The following is a 20399-nucleotide window of genomic DNA, read 5'->3' as shown; positions in this document are numbered from 1 at the left end:
TGTTAAGTGTGAATACATCCAGTCAGTGGTGTTTTGATGATGATCCCATGTGGTATGTATATTACCTGGGAAGTGACTCCAGTACAATACTAATCAGTAGTCTTTAAATTCAGACATTGATAGTTAGGTTGAAATGTTTTGTTTTCATTTCATTTCTTTTCCAAGAATACAATCATGACAATAACAAAGATTAGCACAGTGATAATAATGACTGGTACAATACATGCACTTACAAAATAACAAAAGCGCAATTATCGCGCTAGTTCGTAGGATTAATCTCGAGATTGCAATCCCAAGTCAACTTGGGACTATTTGCAAAATAGCACGCTATTTTACGAATTATCGCGCTAATTCGTAGGTGTAGACGCACTCGGTATTATTTATTCACGGCGTCAGACCATAATACATCGATGCCTCGCTTGAGCAGGAATTGCTCTTCTTGCGATAGTGGAGACGGGGTTTCTTGAATCTCGAGATTAATCGCGAAGAGGGCCAATTGGGCTAAAATCTCGAGATTGCGCAAACTCTGGATGGTGCAGCACTGCCTTATATACATGTATATAATGTATTCTGTTTTTACTTTATCAATATGTTACATACATTGATTTGCTATGATGTCGAGTTATTTGTTAAACTGCAGGGCACCTTTGGAAAGCAGTTTTTCATAACTGAACAGGCCTATCCAGCAGTATGAAATAAATAAAACCAATAAATAAATAATTAATTAATGCAAATACCTGGGGATTATCTAAAGATATCAATTTTATATTCAAGAATTCTTATTTGAAGCTGGTGATTGAAAAAATAATATTTAAATGGGTCCTGGCATTATATACCTTATGAAGGCTTAAAGGAATATGTTTGTGTGTGTGTGTGTGGGGGGGGTTCATTTTAGTATTATTGCCCCAAAGATTGGATGTAACCCAGGCCAGAGAAAATGGAGACATAATTGAGAACAGGCTTTTATAGCTGGAACATAGTGAATTATATATTCATGTAGGCCTGAGTCTGATTTGAATCAGTGAACCTCAACTAAAATAAGTTTGATTGAAATATTTCAATTTTTTAAAAAGAAATATACCTGTAACTAACTGTTAACAAAACCTCTTTTTAAAAAAGATTCAATTTGCAATGATTTCTTAATATGATGATATATAAGTATTATTTCTTCATTGCTGTTGTGTGCTTCTTAATTATAATTTTCATCACCATCATGCACTTCAAGGTTTTTTTCTTTTTTTTTCTGTCTGAGCCACCAAGTAATAAATGACTGTACATGTCTTTCACACAACAAGGATGTTTACTATTCAAACAGTGGATATCTATAGAGTTTGTATAAATAGACTAAATACCAAGATTTTTGTTTCCTGGTTAGTCTTATATATCAAACACCTTTTGAAATGTTGGTGTTGTCCTCTTGTTTTTTGTTCTACATGTACTATAGCTCTAGCAAAAAAAATCCCAGGAAATTTTGGCATTTATTTACATGTATGCTTTTTCTTCTTGGCCTTAATTGGAGGTCAAGAACATGAAAGAAATGCTGCTTTTTATAAAAAAAAAGTCCCACCTACATGTAATAAGACATGGCAGGACAAAAGTACTGATTATTTTCCACTTTAATAGTGCTTTTTATCTGAACAACAGCTCGAAGTGCTTTACAGATAGGCCTATACTATTATCCCAGTCTGTCGCTTGCCCACATGTATGGTGTATTCACAATCTCCACTCCCTGGGGAGTATTCCTGGATTTCCAGCATTTCCAGGAATGAGAAGTCAGTACACTCTAATTGCTATTAAAACTATTAAAGCAAATAACATTGATGTTCGCAATCTACCATGTATACCCATTTAACACCTGGGTGGAGAGTGGCAAATTTTGATTGGTGCTCTGCCAAAGGACATTGCCATTTGCCAAGCAACAAAGCTCAGTAACATTCGTGTTCAAAGCCAAAGGATGTGATACATCATGGAGTTTAATTTTCTTATTCAAGTCTGTTTCAGACACACCAATATACCCCTTCTAGATCTCTTCGTTCTCAAGACTCTGGTTTGATGGTTATCCCTAAAATCAAAACAAAGTGGGGGGAACATACATTTGCCCATGCTGGGCCATCCGCATGGAATTCTCTTCCTCGAACCATTAAAGATAGTAGCTCTGTTGAAATGTTTAAATCTAATCTTAAAACCTATATGCTTAATTTGGCCTACAATTGATATTTATCCCTTCTATTTGTCTTCAGCACTTTTAATCTGAATACTTTTCCTTCTTTTTCACCTCTACTTTGCACTAGTGCGCCTAGAGCATTTGATATTCTTATGGATTTGGCGCCATACAAATCATATTATTATTATTTCACTTGCAAATTAGCTCAATTATTATAAGCTCGCTTGATCGATGGTGATATTGCACAAAAAAGAATTGTTGAAGTCGACTCAGGGTTATAATCTTTAGACAATTTGTCCGTCATCACAAAGTGATGATTCACGTACTGCTTCGTTTCATTGGAATTATTTATTTACATGTAATCTTTAAAAAAGCACTTTTCAGATATCAACCCTCTCGTCATTGGATCTTGGCTTGGGTCTGATGTGCGTAGACTAATAGTTGGTCTCACTTTTCAAGTTGAGGCTGACTTCAAAACCACTTCAGGATATCAACACACACTGCACACACAGTCCTAAAATCATTCCAGTATTCTTAGGAAGGGACTATTCCATGCTATTACCTGCATGCATGGGTTTTGTATCAACTGGACCAGTCATTGTTGAGGGCAATATAAAGTAATAACCCATCAAGGAATTATTGAGGAATATGCATTGATTTTTTACAATAGCAGCTTGTACTGTGTGATTTGTATTGTTATTGTTCCTTGGAGGAGAGGATTTTTGCATGCTTGTTGATTTTGGAATTTGGATAAATAAACACTTGTTGATTTCACCTGAGCTTAGTTTGATCTGACTGAATCTGCTCCTAGCCTGGTACTGGTGGTAGCTAGCCCACAGTCTGATGGTCTGATCAAGGAATTACTATTTTATGAGTTAGCCTCCTTCAGCATGTTATTGCTTGCATTATTACTTGGTAAGTTTATACAATGACTTTTCCAATTCTAATTGTTGGGTTGCTGATACCAGATGCACGTCCCGGGAGGGGGGGGAGCACTCAGTATATAGTGCATAGTGGGTATGTGCCGTGGAGAGGACCCCCATTTTTAAATTTAAATTTCCGTTCCAAGGCATTTTCTTCTTATCGAGGAAAAAAGAAAGAAATCCGCTCCAAAGCTTCGCATATTTTCCGTTACGCCGTTCCGGCCGTATTGTTCTGCTACAATGAGCCGCAATTTTGGTGAAAAGCTGCCGCAAAGCGCTGCCCGACCATCGCCTCTGCACTTGCGCACCCAGCACCCGTGCCTCGCTAACTGCATACACGTATGCCAGTTCCATAGGGATGAATTTGCACTCACAAACAGGCAACCCGTTCCAAGGACCCCCGTTTTCACAAACATTTGTAGTTCCGAAGCCTGTTCCGAGGACCCTCCTTTTTACAATAAGCCCGCTCCAAGGCCCCCGTTTTCAGTCTTGCCCGCGGCACAGACCTACTATTTTTTTGGTCGAGTACCCCCTTCCACTTCCAAGGGCAAAATTGTCCCAAGCCCCCGGGGGGGCCACTTACATTGACGAGTGGATACCATGCGCGACCAAAAAAACACGTAAAAAGGATGTCTTTTTCACGATAGGGCACGTTACGTACGTAACGTGATAAGGGTGTCAAAAACACAAAAATAATTAAAAAAGGGTATCTATTTCGCTAGGAAAATTACGTGTTTAGGGTCGAATTTGCGGGGATGATAAAACAAAATTAAAATGTTTTATAAAGGATGTCCTTTTTGCCCCAACACTTCGTGTTTAGAGTCCGATTTGCGCGAGGTGTAGAAGGTGGGGTCGTACTAAACCAAATAAGGTAAAGCTGACGACCGAAGGACCCGTAACAATAAAACATCCCTGTACTTGTTTAGGGGTTCATTTCAGGGAATATTTGCCAAGAGTATTGTTTTGTTTCCAATACTTGTTAAGGGTAGGGTTTCACACGCCAATACTTGTTAAGGGGTGCATTTTCAGAGTATGGAAATTACGTGTTTAGGGTGCTTTTCGAGACCCCATGGTCACGCATGGTATCCACTCGTGACTGGAAGTGGCCCCCCCGGCCCAAGCCCTTGTGTATTTTTTTCCCTGAAATATGACAGTGTAGTTTTTTAAGGAGCTTTAGCATCAGAATATGATGGCCGGGGGATAGCATCCCGATCCTGAATCAAACAATTTTGAACAGACTTGTACTCGTACACCCTGATCTCCCCTTGCAAATGTGCCAGTTATATTTCATTATTATTTTAACCTTGAATACTAAAGGGTTGTGATTTTATACATGTACATGTATGTAGATAAGCCGGCTTCAAGGCGTGCATGGGCAGTACGATCGTCTGTCATCACAATGATGTGATTGACCAAAATTTTGATGTCTTGACATATGATCAGTTTTTTCTTACAGTTACTGGTACAACAAGCATTATAAGAGAGAGTTCCCCTTGACAGAAATTTGGTTGTGATTACAGTATTAAAGGGAAAATTCACCCTGACAAATAGTTTATTGTAGAAATAGCAGAAAAAAAAATTATAAAAAAATATTGCTGAAGGTTTGAGAAAAATCCATCAAATGATTAAAAAGAATTTAAGAATTCTAATTATTTTATTTGTGGCATCATATGCAAGCAGCATTTCTACATAATGAATAATAAAATATCAATGAAAATATGAAATGTCATTTTCTCATAAAATTGAAAATAGTTTTTACTGTACCTTTTGTATATCAACATTCAACAGACAAATCATTTCCTACCCGATTATGAAAAGGAAAAAACAAAAGTAAGTCGTTCTGAGCTTAAAAATGACATATGAATTGTCAAGATTGATCAACGACATTACCCATATAAAGTACCTGGTTGAATGCAGAAGAAATTCTGTGTGAGCTTCAAGGAATAAGAAGACAATCAGGATTTAAAAGGCTCTGTGGGTTAACTCAAGCATGAGATTTGTGCACTAGGGGTAAACCCCTACAGAAATTTAAGCGTGCCGCTTGCTAGTAACTAGCATGCGACTAGCAGGGCGCTCGCTTAATAAGCGAGTGCATGCTAGCGAACAGTCCCTGCTCGCTAAAAGATCGCTTAACTATTACTCTGCACGCATATTACACGCTTATTAAGCTAGCCGCATGCTAGTTACTAGCATGCCGCAAGCTTGCGCAAGCTAGTCGCATGCTTTCCGCAAGCTTGAAAATTTCTGTAGGGAAATAAACATGGGGCTCGGGGCAATTTTGCTCCCCAAAATGCTCAAAAGAGCCCTGGAAAATAAAAAAAAAATCCCCTGAAAATCCCCAATCACTGGAGATATATATCTCAATAAAAATCATTGAGCAAAATTGGGTAACAAATAACAAAGTTGTTGCATTTTAAAGATTTGCCTTTTTCCGGTGAAACAGTTCCAGGCAGCATGTCCTCATGAATATTCATTAGGCGGGCTGATGATATCATACTCCCGCTTGTTCTTTTGTATTTTATTGAAATTAGGTTTGTTCAAAAATTTTCTACCAAGAACTATTAAAACAATTTGAGTAACAACTGAACAAGTGCATCAGTTATTTATTAGTTCAACTTCCTTCATCATAATGGAGACACATCATTTACACATGTATGAAAAAATTATGATTTCATGTAATAAGATAAGAAAAAGGAAAGTGGGGATGTGACATCATCAGCCCACCTAATGAATATTCATGACGGTGTGCATATAACTGTTTTCAAAAAATATTGCTAAACTTTAAAATTCAATAACTTCATTATTTGGTATCCAATTTTGATGAATTTTTCAGCATTTTACTCTATTTATTAAGATCTATATAAATATTTTCTGCCCGGAGCATCCGTTTAAAGCTAATAATCCAATGTTTGAAAATTTAAGCAGTAAGCGATGAATAAGTAAAGAAGCCCCTGAAAATAAAGTATTATTTTTTTGCCTGTTGCACACTATGAAATCTCAAAGAATTGTCAAAATCGATCAGTGACATTACCGTTATATGAGTACCTGGTTGAATGCAGTCTGGAAAATCTTGCCTCTTGTCTATTATTAAATTTTTACAAAGTTCTTCAAAGTATGACAGTATTAAAGAAGAAGAAGAATTGCTCTTTCAGATATTATTTTCCTTATTTTTACGTTTTAAAGACCAAATTACTATTTTAGCTATGTACAGAGAACTTTCCCTGATAACTTATTGGTGGATTGGGGTGACACCCTTCGTGCCCTAAAATAAATAAAAATGTGTTCTTTTATTGGATTAATTTTGTGATTTTTGCAGTACATCCATTTTAATTAGATGTGCTACGTGTACTTATCAAGCATCAAATGGGCTGAAAATCGTCTGTAGCTTTCTGAATCTGATTCCAATCACAAAATAAGCATGATAAATGCCCAGAATATTCATATTTGTAACAAAATAAAAACATTGCCAAGAGAAGGTGCTGGATACTAAAGTACTAAGCAGTTCAAAATTCTAAGTTTCACTAAGGCCTGACAGTCAATAGCCGTTACACTTAAATTGTCAGATAATACCCTACTAAAATTAACATTATTGACCCGAAACAGGATTTTTCTGTCGTCAAGTCAATTCTAAAATTTCTGTTATTAAGAAAATGTAATAAAATGAAATGTAGGCCTATGCAGGTAGTCTACATGTATGTTCTTTGTTGGGATGTACTGCATAGAATTTCCCCTTTTTGCCCCAGTGTGAATATGGAATACTGTACATATGAAGCAAAGTGCCTTGTACTCTACTAATTAAACTTGGCAGATGGATAGCTGCCCAAGAAACGTCCATGTGATTTCGATCACCACGTTTAAGGGGATTTCCCTCATAATCTTTCCAAGAAGCGTGAATGTTTACATTTGAAGCACTCAGAGATGCAGGTCTTACAGCTTTTGCCTGAATTCAAGCCCCAAAAACTAATTACATTTTTGGCCTTTTCTGGCTTTGTCTATTATTGAGGGTTTAACAAGTGCCAGCTTCATGTTAGTTGGCACATACATGTATTCCATTGTTATTCCCTCCCTGTCTTAAAGAGTTGCATTATATCCCTTTCATAAACCCAATTATGCGGCTAATAGCAGCATAGTTTGGTCGTAAATTTGGAGGAGGACCAGTGTTATCCGCATTATTTTGATGCTGCTATTATCCGCATAATAGCAGCATCGGGACAAGATGAACGCATTTCCAAATAATGCGGATAATTGCCATGGTGCGGTGGTCACAAGGTCACCCTTTTCCAACACAACCGCATCGGAGGGGGCGTGTCCAGTTGTCATGACGATTATCCGCCTTTTTCAGGACAGGCGCTCGTAAAAATAATGCGGCTTATTTTCGGAGTTTGTGAACGCAATTTTTATTGAATTATCCGCATTACTCTTAGGCGGCTAATTGGAGGATAGGTTTATGAAAAGGGTATACGTTTCAATTCGAACTCCGCTTACGGGTTGCAATTGACCTAAATTCCCATGTACATGTAGATTTCCGTGTAGACCACATAAATCAATTGCAATCTGAGTTTGATTTCAATATCCTGGATTGCATTTGCGATTGATGTATGTCTGAGAAATAGTGAAGTATGTACATTCTAGCACAGACTCAAATTTAGCACTTTAAAGGGGAAGTTCACCCTGAAGAAAACTTTGGTGTAAAAATAGCAGAAAAAATATTTATAAAATATTGGTGAAGATTTGAGAAAAATCCGTTAAAGAGTAAGAAAGTTATCAGAGTTCAAAGTTTTGGATTTGTGACGTCATAAATGAGCAGCTGCCCCATGTGTTATGTAATATAAAATGCATGAATTTCAAATTTTGTATGGTTCCTGATTTAATTTTGTTTGCTATTCATGATCAGGTGTGAAGTAATTTGTCTATTGATATACAAAAGGTACAGTGAAAACCATTTTCAATTTTCTGAGAAAATGACATTTCATTGATTTTTTACCATTCGCTATGTAGGAATACTGCTCGCATATGACGTCACAAATCAAATAATTGAAATTCTAATTACTTTTTAATTATTTGATGAATTTTTCTCAAACCTTCGGCAATATTCTTTATTATTTTTTCTGCTATTTTGCAATAAACTTTTTGTCAGGGTGAACTTCCCCTTTAACCAAAATCATGTGTAGAGTGAGCACTGTACGCTCCAAACCCTCCGGTTTAGCCTGCTATGCTGTCACAGTACTGAATGTAGTCTCACGAAGGCCGTGTTTATGCTTCCACTTTTGAGGCCAGAATCAGCGTTTCCAAACGTGGTTAGTCGAAAACACGGTTGCGTCCATGCTTACTTTCATTTAAACACTGTTTCAAAACGCCGATCGTAAACTCACCAAAAGGTGCGTTTGTAAACGTCGTTTGACCAGAATCAGGCTTTCTGGGGAAGTATAAACAGAACCACGATCGTAAACGTGTTTAAATGACGTCATTTGGTACATGCTTCTGGTGAGATGAAAATCCGCGGGCAAATACAGTCGTATTGCTCCATGTTATCTCCACGTAATAACAACATTCGGAAAGAAAACTTTCGAAAAAAGGCGCGCCCAATTTGACCTCACTTTACGATGCGAAGCCAGCTGGATATCATGATTTGCTCTGAAAATTTAAGCATAAACAGCACTCCCAGAGGTTCCACGTTTACGATCAGCGTTTTGAATCGACGTTTGAAATCGCTGATTCTGTCCTCGCAATTCAGACTGCGTTGTGCACTATGTGGATTGTGAAAACCAAGGGTCTGTGTTTGCAGACTAAAGAAGTATGTATGGCTACAAACAATCATCATACTTCATACTTTTCTTCTGTACTCACTAGCAAAGGCCATTACCAATGCATGTTAGATGATCTTCACTGACTTTGACCTTTAGATAGTGTGATTATGGAATGTGAGGAAAATATAAAAAAAAGAAAAAAAAGAAAAGGATTTTGTTCTCTCAAGTGTGAGATGATTAGTCTGTAGACACAGACTCAGATCCAATGCTCAAGAAAACTAGCAATACAGTAGTCTACTTGCCAGAAGTGGATTATTCAAGTCAAAGCATGTTTTGAGATCAGATCAATGCATAATACCTATTATCAACCAGATAAATCTGCATCTGTCCAATTGAATTGAACAGATGCCATTGGTCCCAAACAATTTGACAAACTTATAAGTTTCTTTAAAGGTCAAGTCCACCTCAGAAAAATGTTGATTTGAATCAATAGAGAAAAATCAGATAAGCACAATGCTGAAAATTTCATCAAAATCGGATGTAACATAAGAAAGTTATGACATTTCAAAGTTTCGCTTATTTTTAAGAAAATAGAATGAACGAGCTAGTTACATCCAAATGAGAGAGTCGATGTCACTCACTATTTCTTTTGTTTTTTGTTGTTTGAATTATACAATATTTCAATTTTTACGAATTTGATGATTAGGACCTCCTTGCCTGAAGAACAAAATGTTAAAATAATGGAATTCCACGTGTTCAGGGAGAAATGAAACTTCATTTCACATGACAATGACGAGAAAATCAAAATGTTTCATATAATAAAATACAAAAGAAATAGTGAGTGAGCGATGTCATCAGTTCCCTCATTTTCATACCGACCGAGATGCGCATATATTAAACTGTTTTGTGAAATGAAGCGAAACTTTAAAATGTCATAACTTTCTTATTTTACTTCCGATTTTGAAAATTTTCAGTGTTATACTTGTTGAATTTTTCTCTTTTTATTCAAATCAAGTTTTTGTTGGGGTGGACTTGTCCTTTAACAATGAAAATAAATATTAATTGCATGATAGTGCTATCAAGGGGTGACCTCCTTTATAATGAAGGGGAATGAAACCTATTGAACAAGTAGGCTTGTGTTGAAACAGAAAAATCAAAGAATAAGAACAAAGAAAGTTTGCGAAAAATCTGACAAATAATGAGAAAGTTATGAGCATTTGAATATTGCAATCACTAATGCCATGGAGATCCTCCAATTGGCAATGCGACAAGCATGTGTGATGTCACATGTGAACAACTTTCCCTTTGATGGACTATAAAATACCCCCTAAAATGTCTCTTTTTTCTTTTTCTTATTGTGATACAAACTCTTTATCCATGATGTTTTCTTTAAAAATCTGTATTACATGCCCTCCTATAGAAAGAACACATGATCTACTGATAGATGTGATAAAAAGGCAGTTTAAGTGAAATAACTAAAGTTATGGGGAGAGTTGTTCACTAGTGACATCACACATCTTTGTCGCATTGCCAATGTGAGAATCTCCATGATCGCAATATTCAAATGCTCATAACTTTCTTATTCTTCATTCAATTTATATATATTATACCCTTCCGTTACTTCTATTTTTTCACTTTTTTAATCATTTATTCGTCGGAGGAAAAAAATGAACACTATTATAGTTTGTCAGTTTCTCAGTAGCTTCAGACAAAACAGCTTCAGATATGCTTGAGGCTTTATCAAACTTAACTTGTCATTTAAAAGCTGAAAAAGGATCATTCTGAATTTGAAACTTAAGTATTGTTAGAGCCTGGAACGATGGGTAGATAATGCTGTTATGTTATTAAAGAGCACATTTGTACAATTGCACTTATATTTGACAAATGGGTGGTCCCAGAAGTTTTGTATCTCACGTTGGCATTCAGTTATTTGATCACAAGCATTGTTTGCCATGTGAAGTAATGCACACATGTAGGTGACAGTTGAAGAAGACAACCAGCAGGTTTGCTAACCTCTCCCTTCTGTTTCTATTGACGAGGACCCCATTCTCAGTATACTTGAACTGGTTTCCCCTATAAAACCAGTTTAGGAAACCAAACCGAAGATCGCTTTGCAAGAGTATTATGACCATCTCCTTCAGAACTACTTCAGTAGGGTAACCTGTTCGCGCGAAATTTGAAACTGTAGCGTGGGCATTCTGTGTGTGTGTGTGTGTATTTGAGTTTTGTCAGACGTGTATCAATCAGATATGATTATTTACGTCTGGGACCGACCTTTAACGTCACCATCCGAAAGACGTGACCAGGATTCGAACCCCGAACCTCTGCATCAATTTGTAACTTCCCCACGTAGCTTGGATTACAGGCGCACGCCACAACGCCCAGGGGGGCGTTTCATGAAAGGACTTGTCAGACGTTTTATCCGACAGTTACCATAGGAACAGTGCCTCTCAGCCAATCAAAATCATGGAAAGATGTCAGATCTGACAACTTGTCGAATGAAAATATTGATGAAACGCTCCCCAGTTCTACACACTGTATGGAGTAGCCTAGTCTGCAGGCACAGACCCTGAAACTTTAATCAACAAGTGTGTCTCCATGTAAAGACTAGCAAATACAAAACTTGCTTTTTGAGGGCCTTAGTACACAAGGCATGAGTAGACTGCACCTTCAGACCCTTTGACTCGAGTGAAGGGTTTGCACGGCAGACCAGGGAGTAGCCCACCAAAAATATGTGAAGGTTGTTTCCCGAAGAACGGTTGTGTCCTCATTTACGCTAAAACCACTTTATCAAGGCGAAGCAATCTTGAAAACCACATCACAAACAGGTTTGGAAAATCGCTTACAAGACTGCTTTGAGTGTTCTTATTACATGTTAAACTAGTTTCCACTAAGTACATGTAGTTTGGAAGATCACTTTGCTAGCGTTCCCAAGTGGCAATTTATGGAAATTGAATTTATGTAATGGCTTGCAGACCAATTGGGATTAGACCACGTGGTTAAGACCACGTGGAGCGTTGTGGCCCAGTGGATAAGTCTTCTGACTTTGAAACAGAGGGTCGTGGGTTCGAATCCCAGCCATGGCGTAATTTCCTTCAGCAAGAAATTTATCCACATTGTGCTGCACTCGACCCAGGTGAGGTGAATGGGTACCTGGCAGGATTGATTCCTTGAATGCATGAGCGCTGAAAGGCAACCCGAGCCAAAGCCGGGGGAATAATAATAATGATAACAACGCACCTCGGAATAGAATTTTTCTAGATAGATGGCACTATATAAATGTTATTATTATTATCATGTGGGATTAGACCAAATGGGAAGTAGACGAAGTGGGTGTGGACCAAGTGGCCATTTACCCTCTCATAAACCCCAGCCCATCAGCCTGATCCCATGCCTCAAATAGCACATATTGATTGGCCTATTGATCCATTAATCCCAAAATAGCATTCATGAGTTTAAGCTTGCCAAAGATAATCTGTTGTGGTTTTTTTCACTTTGTTGCTCAGTTAGTGGGCCCTTTATGATGGCCTGATATACTCCATTAAAGTATTGACTTGAGTAGTTTAAGAATTAACTCTTTTCTTTTGCTTTTGTTTAGGTTGCATAAATCTTGTTACTGGTGACCTCATAATTCTGCTACATGTATTGTAATTCTTTTATTTTTATTATTGTTTATTATTATTAGCTGAAAATTAAAAAAATATTCTCCTATAACCTTTGTGATACCTTGACTGTTGTCTTGTGCTTGGCACCACCCATTCTGAGACCCTTTTCTCCTTTTCCGCGACCTGACCTCACAGTGACATAGATTATTTACAACAAAATATGAATATTGAGCTAAATAAATACAGGAATGGTTCTCTGTTAATAATTTAGCTTTGAATATTAAGAAAGCAAATTTTATGATCATCAGGAGAAACAATGTAGATAAAAAATCTGTTAAATTATATATTAATGATATTGAAGTAGAAAGGGTGGAGAGTGTAAAATTCCTTGGAATTTACTTTGATGATAATTTAAAATGGAAAAGTCAAGATAAACCCCCTCATTTCTAGCAATATAGGTGTTTGAATAGATTACATGAATTTGTCCCACAAATATTCTCTTAATGCTTTATAACACTTCAATATTATCATATCTCAATAACGGAATTATTGTTTGGGGGTCTTCAAATAAATATTTATTAGATAGAACTTTAGTGGAACAGTCTCCCTGAAGATGTCAAAAGTTCTCTATCCCTTCATGTATTTAAATATAAACTTAAAACATTTCTTCTACAGAAACTTTAACTTCCTTAGACTAAGTTAACTCAATTACACTTTTTTTTCTAGTCTTTCTCTGCTAAAATCAAACTTTTATTGACAAAATTGGGATTATGTTATAAGTTTTTAACTTTTTAAATGATCCCCCACATTTACATATACTGTTTCTCTTCTTGTCTGATTTAAATATTGGTTAGATTTTGGTTTATTCTTTTGTATAGTGTATGTTTTCTTTATTGTACTGTATTTTGTAATATATCTTTACACTGTATTGTTCTGTTTATGAAGTGTGGAAATAAATGAATGAATCAATCAATAAGCAAGAGCTAGTTGTGTACAATCCTGTTTTATCAATAAGAGGGGGAGGAAACAGTAGTTAATACAAAGTTTGCATTCTGCTCAAGAGCATATAAGCAGAAAAATGTCGTTTGAACATTTAAGGTAGCTTTCAAGTTCACTGAGCGAAACATTTGTGATTTTAGGATCATTCTTGCATTCCTAGTTTCATGTATTTTCTTTGCACCCACTGAAGAGTAGGTATTATACCCCTTTCAGACTGGCCTCTTCATTTTTCCCCAACAAACTTCTCCGGCACGCATTCCTCACTTCCCTGGCGAAGAGAAAAATGTACCCTTTCGCACTGACATCTCTTCCCCGACGAAAGTCGACAGGTGATTTGCTCGGGCGGAAGTAAGTGCAAATGAAAGCGCATGTTTTTTTTATTTGAATTTTATTCGTACTATTCCCTAAATAATTGCAAATACCTCATTAATTTGATCAGTGAAGTTTTGGAGATGACGGCAGGTAGACAGTTGCTGCTGATCAGCTCACTCGGCATGTCCACGCAGAATTAGAACGAACGAAATGAATATTGCTTCTTACTGATTACAAAAAGATGTAAAAAATTACAATTTAATTCGTCATGCGGACGAATTAGGTGGTCTGTCATGATTTGTCATTCAGTGTCGGCTAATGTATGAAATGAATCATTTAGATATGATTGATAATCTTGATCGTAGACATCCAAATAATAAATTTTGACCATTGCCAAATGTGATTATAAATGTGGTGATGACAATCGTCAGACATACATATTCAAACAGATATATAGAAGATAGATCATGATTATATATATAGATGGATGGCGCGATGGATGGATCAAGTGAGGGATAGAGAGATAAATGATAGGTGGTTATATTAATAAAACATAGATAGACAGACATATACAGTTGTCCTCAAAATTATTCATACCCCTTGTGGAAAAACATTCTTTAGTAGATTCTTCACTTGAAAAAGCTATTATGATGTAACTATCTTTGTATCTTTTGTCTGCTTGTTGCTATGCATGATTTGACATATGAGCTGGCTCGTCTTCATTTGCATAATAATAGATAGGGTCAAAGGTTATTTTTTGCACTTGTTCAGAATTATTCATACCCTTGCCAATTCCTCAACAAAAATGTCCTTTTATGACAATGTGTATTATTTTTACTGTCTGGGAATGTGCTATTCTTTGTCCTATAGTTATTTCAAGATGTTCCAATGAATTAAATACCTTCTTTGTTAAACAAATCATTAAACAATGATAGAAAATAGCATCTTTCTGTAAGGGTATGAATAGAGGAAAGCATTCTGGTCATTCTCAGTCTCTGATTATCATGGTCAAAAAGAAGGAGCTCAGTGAGGACCTACGACAACTTCTTGTGCATGCCCACAGTGAGGGAACGGGTTAGAGGCTATTCCAAATCAGTATGACGTCCCTGTAGCGACAGTCCAGAGCATAATCAAGAAGCACAAGAGGTACAACACTGTGAAGAACCTTAGTGGGCGTGGCAGGAAGTGCAAGGTGTCCCCTAAACTTGCCAGGAAAATCTGCTAAGAGGTCACTTACAACCCCCGGACCACAACCAAGGCCCTACTTGAAACGCTTGACCGGTCAGGGATGAAGGTGTCACGGTCCACCATCGAGCGAGTTTCGCACAAAGGAGGTCTCCATGTACGAAAGGCCTCGGAAGACCGCTGCTCAGGGAGAAACATCTGAAGGCTCGACTGGCCTTTGCTAGAGGTCATCTGAAACAAAATCCAAGCTTTTGGTCAACCATGCTATGGTCTGATGAGATGAAGTTGGGGTTATTTGGCCATATGGATGTTGGATAAGTCTCGAGGGAGAAAGGGGAAACATACAATCCAAAGAACACTTTGCCAACCGTCAAGCATGGTGGTAGGCACATAATGCTACGGGGATGTTTCTCTTCCAGTGGCACAGGAAGCCTCGTTAAGAGTCCAAGGAATCATGAAAAAGGAGGATTATATCCATATCCTTGATGAGAACTTGAAGGAATCTGCTGAGAAACTCCTGGTTGGCCCCAACTGGAAGTACCAACCAGACAATGACCCAAAGCATACCACCAAGCTGGTGAAGAAATGGTTCAAGGACCATGATATCAACGTCCTAGAATGGACAAGTCAGAGTCCTGACCTGAATCCGATCAAGAACTTGTGGCGAGACTTGAAGGTGAGAGTGATGGCTAGGAACCCGACCAACCTGACCCAGCTTGAGGCCTACACCAAGGAAGAATGGGCCAACATCCCGCAGGATACATGCAGAAAGCTTCTGGACATGTACTGGAATCATCTAGAAGCAGTCGTAAAGAAAAAAGGCTATGCTATTAACCATTAATGAAAGACATTAGATTCAGAAAACCTTGGGTATGAATAATTTTGAACATGACATTTTTTGAATATCTATGAATAAATTACCCCTGAAAAGAGAAATTTCTTGAATTGTGCATTGTTGTTATTCTTTCACTAGTAGGTCACATACAAATCATAGGAAAACTTGACAAAATGCATTCATTTCATCACAAACATGAAAAAACACAAATATCAACAAGGGTATGAATAATTTTGAGGACGACTGTAGATAGATAGACAGATAGATAGGTAGGTAAAGAGACAGATAGATTGATATAGAAAGATAGACATATTCAAATAGATATATATAAGAGAAATAGATAGATAGATAGATAGATAGCCAGACAGACAAACATATAGAACGATAGATAGACAGGCAGATAGATGGATGGATATATAGAAAGATAGATAAATATATATATCTAAACCGATAGGTATATTATATTAGACAGAGAGAGAGATAGATAGACAGATACATATACAAAGTAGGTAGATAGACATATTGACATATATATGGATAGATAGATAGAGTGAGAGAGAGATACATATTCAAACAGGTAGATATATATTAAATAGAGAGATAGACATTTATGTCATGTAGGTAGATAGATAGACAGACAGATGGATAGATAGATAGAAATATAGATAGATTTATAACAGATAGCGGATTAACGGATATGATTAGATAGATATATTACGAAAAAAAAGTAATTATAACTTGTTTTATTTTGCAATATTTAAGCTATTAATTATTAGAATTGTTATAATTGATCGTGCGCAAGATAGTAAAAAAAAAAATCATGTTCACCCGCGGACTCGAACCCCTGCCCGCATGATTGAATGAGATGCAAGTCTGACGCCTAACCGATTGAGCTAGCATATTTCCTATAGACTTTACACGTAAGCAAATTTGAGAATTACAAATCCAATTTTGCAAGCGATAAACGGGCATGATCTCGGCATCAAATCGAAAAATGAAGGCACAGGTGTGAAAGCTAAGAATCTCAGCTACAGCATACTAAAAGCTCAGGGAACACTGACAAGAAACAATGGAGATATGGCTCACGAAATAGAGGAATGTCGAATCTAGTTTTGAGAAAAAGTCATGTCCCATAGAGATTACACGCAAAACACATGTGATATGAAAAAAATCAATTATAATCTGTTTTATCTTGCTAAATTTAAACATTTATACCTTTTAATTATCATAAAGGATCATGTAAGAAGTGGCAAAAAGAAAAAAAAATGGAAAAAAAAAATCATCTTGTTCACCCCAGGACTCGAACCCGCGCCCTTTAGAAAGCAGTAAAAGCCACGATATTCCCCATAGAGAATACACGTAAACAATTTTGAGAATTACAAGTCCAATTTTGCAAGTGAAATACGGGCATGATCCCGGCATCTGATCAAAAAATGAAGGGCACACTTGCGAAAGCTCAGAATCTCAGCTACAACATACTAAAAGCTCAGGGAAAACCGACAAGAAAAAATGGAGATATGGCTCACGAAATAGAGGAATGTCGAATCTAGTTTTGAGAAAAAGTCATGTCCCATAGAGATTACACGCAAAATGAGGAAAAATGACATGCCTCTTTTCATCGCTGTTTTACGCAATGATGCATTTCTCAAAACGAAAATTTATGTTTACTAAGGAGAAAGAGTATATTCTAAACTACATCATATCGAAATCTGGGCGAAAAATGATCTATATTCGAGAAGTTACAACCAAATTTGCATAAATTTGATGACGTCATTTTTGAAAAAATAAAATTTTTAGTTTAGGCGCCATTTTGATGACGTCACGATATAATTTAGGGACAATGGTGACATGAAATCAAATCATCAACTCATACTCTATCGATATATGAAAAAAAAATTGGGGGTCAACGGACTATTTAAAGAGCTACAGTGAATTTTCAATTGGCATGTTTTTGCCCATATATGGCCTATAGTGAGAGCTCGCGCGCACACGTGCTGCAAACTTTAACGGGTGTTAATTTCGTTATTAATGGTCGTAGAAGGTTGATCAAGGTATCGAATTGTTCAGAATTTTATTATCAATGCAATGATGTAAAAAAAACGGTGTTTCTGCGTTGCGTTAAGGTGTTACGCGCGGAAACGCGCACGCATGCGTGCGCGCGCGCAAATTTTTGAAATGCTTAGAATGACCTGAAACGTACTCTTGTTTGGTCAAAAAGTGATTTTGAGCATTTTTAAATTTTGACGCGCGCGTACGCGCGCGTCGTGACCTCCAGGTGACTTTTGATGACATGACCTGATGACCTTTGACCTGAAGTTGATGTGATGTTAATTTGATTGATTTTTGATAATTGATAATGGAGATGTGATTGATAATGTGATTTTACAAAATGGCGCCTAGATGACGTCATCATGACCTGTTGACCTTGAAAAGCTTATTCTGACGTGTCCATGACAGATCCTATAAATGACATGAAATTCAATGAAATTGATCAAGTCGATTTTGAGATAACTTGGCGACAAAAAAATCGTTAAAAATAAATAAAAAGAAAATTCTGACGAAATTAAGAGGTGATCTGTCATAAATGACAGACCACCTAATTACAACATATTCTAGCAATATTAGAAGCAAAACAAAAAAAAAAGAATCAAGTATTTTGATATATTTTCAGCATGTGAGTAACGCTTTTATGATAGTAAATATCGTTAGTGAAAAAAAAAACAATAGTATGTTTGAGGGTATTTAACTCTATGGAATGATCAAATCGCTCATAAAGCGAGGCCTTTTTTCATTTAGCCACGGAAATAATAGCTAGCTAGCGCGCGGAATCTCAGTTCAGGAGAAAAAATGACCTCTGACGTCATTAAAGAGGAGAAGTTCTCCGGTTTGCTTTCATACTGGCTGTTTCACAGGCGAAGTTCTCCACCTCCGGGGAAAAGCGCAATATGAAAGGGGTATTAGTCAGTTATTTATGTACTGGAATTTGGAAATGATTGAAAATGTCTATGAAGAAACTTACGATTCGTGGCTTTCACCAACCACTTTTATCTTGAACACTAAGCACGTCTATCCAAGTAACCTTGTATCTATGCCAGTAGACCATAGAGAAGCGTCTCTTGATTCCCTAGGGCGGGAAATTAATCAGTGAGAGGCGTCTTTGAACTTTCTGTAGAATCCTGTATTATAATTGACTGTTGATATTTTCAAGTTTACAGGATGAATCCTAATATTGGAGTAAATGTTCCTAATGATTGGGATGTGACAGTAGCCTAAATATGTAGCAAATGCTTCAAAAGCAGGCTATGCAGCTATTTTTCCAAAGTTGATCACCGACTTGCCATTCTAGTCGCCTGGGGAGTGTTTCATCAACATTTCATCTGACAAGTTGTCAGTTCTCACAACTTTCTCCGTTGAATGGCTGAGAGATACTGTTACTGTCAGATAAAGTGGGACTTGTCGGATAAAACGTCCGACAAGTCCTTTCATGAAACACTTCCCTGGTCTATACCATTTCTTTCTTACAATTTGAATACCACGTGATGCGATGACAGGAAAGCTTATACAACATCTTCATTTGGAAAGTGTTGACACTTATCCTAAAATGGGAAAGGTCATTTGAGAAAACTATGAAAGAGGGTGGGGGAGATCATCATAAAGGGGGCAGAAAGAACTTGTCCATTTACAGTTTGATATGAATCAGAAGAACTTGCATAAAAGGGGCGAGAGGAGCTTTAAAGAAGGTTTAATAGAATGGATGAAGTGATCAGGAAGAATAAAGCAGAGATTAGGCGGAATAAAAGGAAGATTAGTGAACAGAAAGACCAGGTGTTACTTGAATGACTTTGTCCTCTTTGTTAAGTGAAGTATGGCAATTCCTTGTGTTCACTTTCCACCGAACACAAATATTGATCCCGTTTTGTGTATGATAGTACTGCAATCGATATCATATTGATCAGGTAAGCCTTGGTCTTTTGTTGAGGGAATGTGTCAGTGAACGTAGTCAGACCATAGAGATACTGTCCAGGGGAGCGTTTCACAAAACATGTAGTAATTGATTTTCACTGACCATTTGTTGTAACCTACTGAAATTCTTGCACCTGATTGGCTCAGAGGTAGTTTGTCAATGACAATCAGTGACAGTATGCTTGGTGAAATGCTCTTGTATCTTTGTAATTCTAAGTGTTCTTAGGATAGTAAGAGGGTCATAACCTCGTCAGTCTTCATATGGAATAGACATTTTTGTGTTTCCTCTCGTTGAAGACTCCAACTAATTTCTCTTCTTCATATCACTAGCTCAGAATTGAACTTTTACAGGATAAACTTCTACAGAGTTTGGAGAGCTTTTTTTAGGAATACAGGTTTATTTTCAATTATGTTTCATCTTAAAAGCCTCTGACTCCCTGGGAAAATATATTGTCTTGTTGCCATTGATTGACCATCTCAAGTTAAACTGGTACAGGATTAACTTACTCAGAAGTGCTGAATGGATGCAGGTTCATATTCATTTGAGTTTCATCTTACAAAAACCTGGGAAAATATCATCTTATTACCTTTGACCATCTACAGTTAAATAAACTTACTCAGAGTTTGGAAAGCTTTATGAGGAAGACATGTTCACTTTCATTTGAG

At 37.0% G+C, this 20399-nt stretch overlaps 1 protein-coding gene across 1 annotated transcript in view; it reads left to right on the top strand.

The window, feature by feature from the left end:
* Window positions 1-19977: 19977 nt before the first annotated feature.
* LOC121406342 (inositol 1,4,5-triphosphate receptor associated 1-like) overlaps window positions 19978-20399 on the top strand; it is a 57048-nt gene continuing 56626 nt past the window's right edge. The window contains exon 1 of the mRNA XM_041597374.1: window positions 19978-20128. The gene's annotated coding sequence lies outside the window, so the exon portion shown is untranslated. The remainder of the gene's footprint in view (window positions 20129-20399) is intronic.

The sequence above is a fragment of the Lytechinus variegatus genome, chromosome 19 (genome assembly GCF_018143015.1).
Source record: "Lytechinus variegatus isolate NC3 chromosome 19, Lvar_3.0, whole genome shotgun sequence".
Lineage (NCBI taxonomy): Eukaryota > Metazoa > Echinodermata > Echinoidea > Temnopleuroida > Toxopneustidae > Lytechinus > Lytechinus variegatus.
The sequence above is the reverse complement of the archived record's forward strand: the minus strand, read 5'-3'. Positions and strand labels throughout refer to the sequence as shown.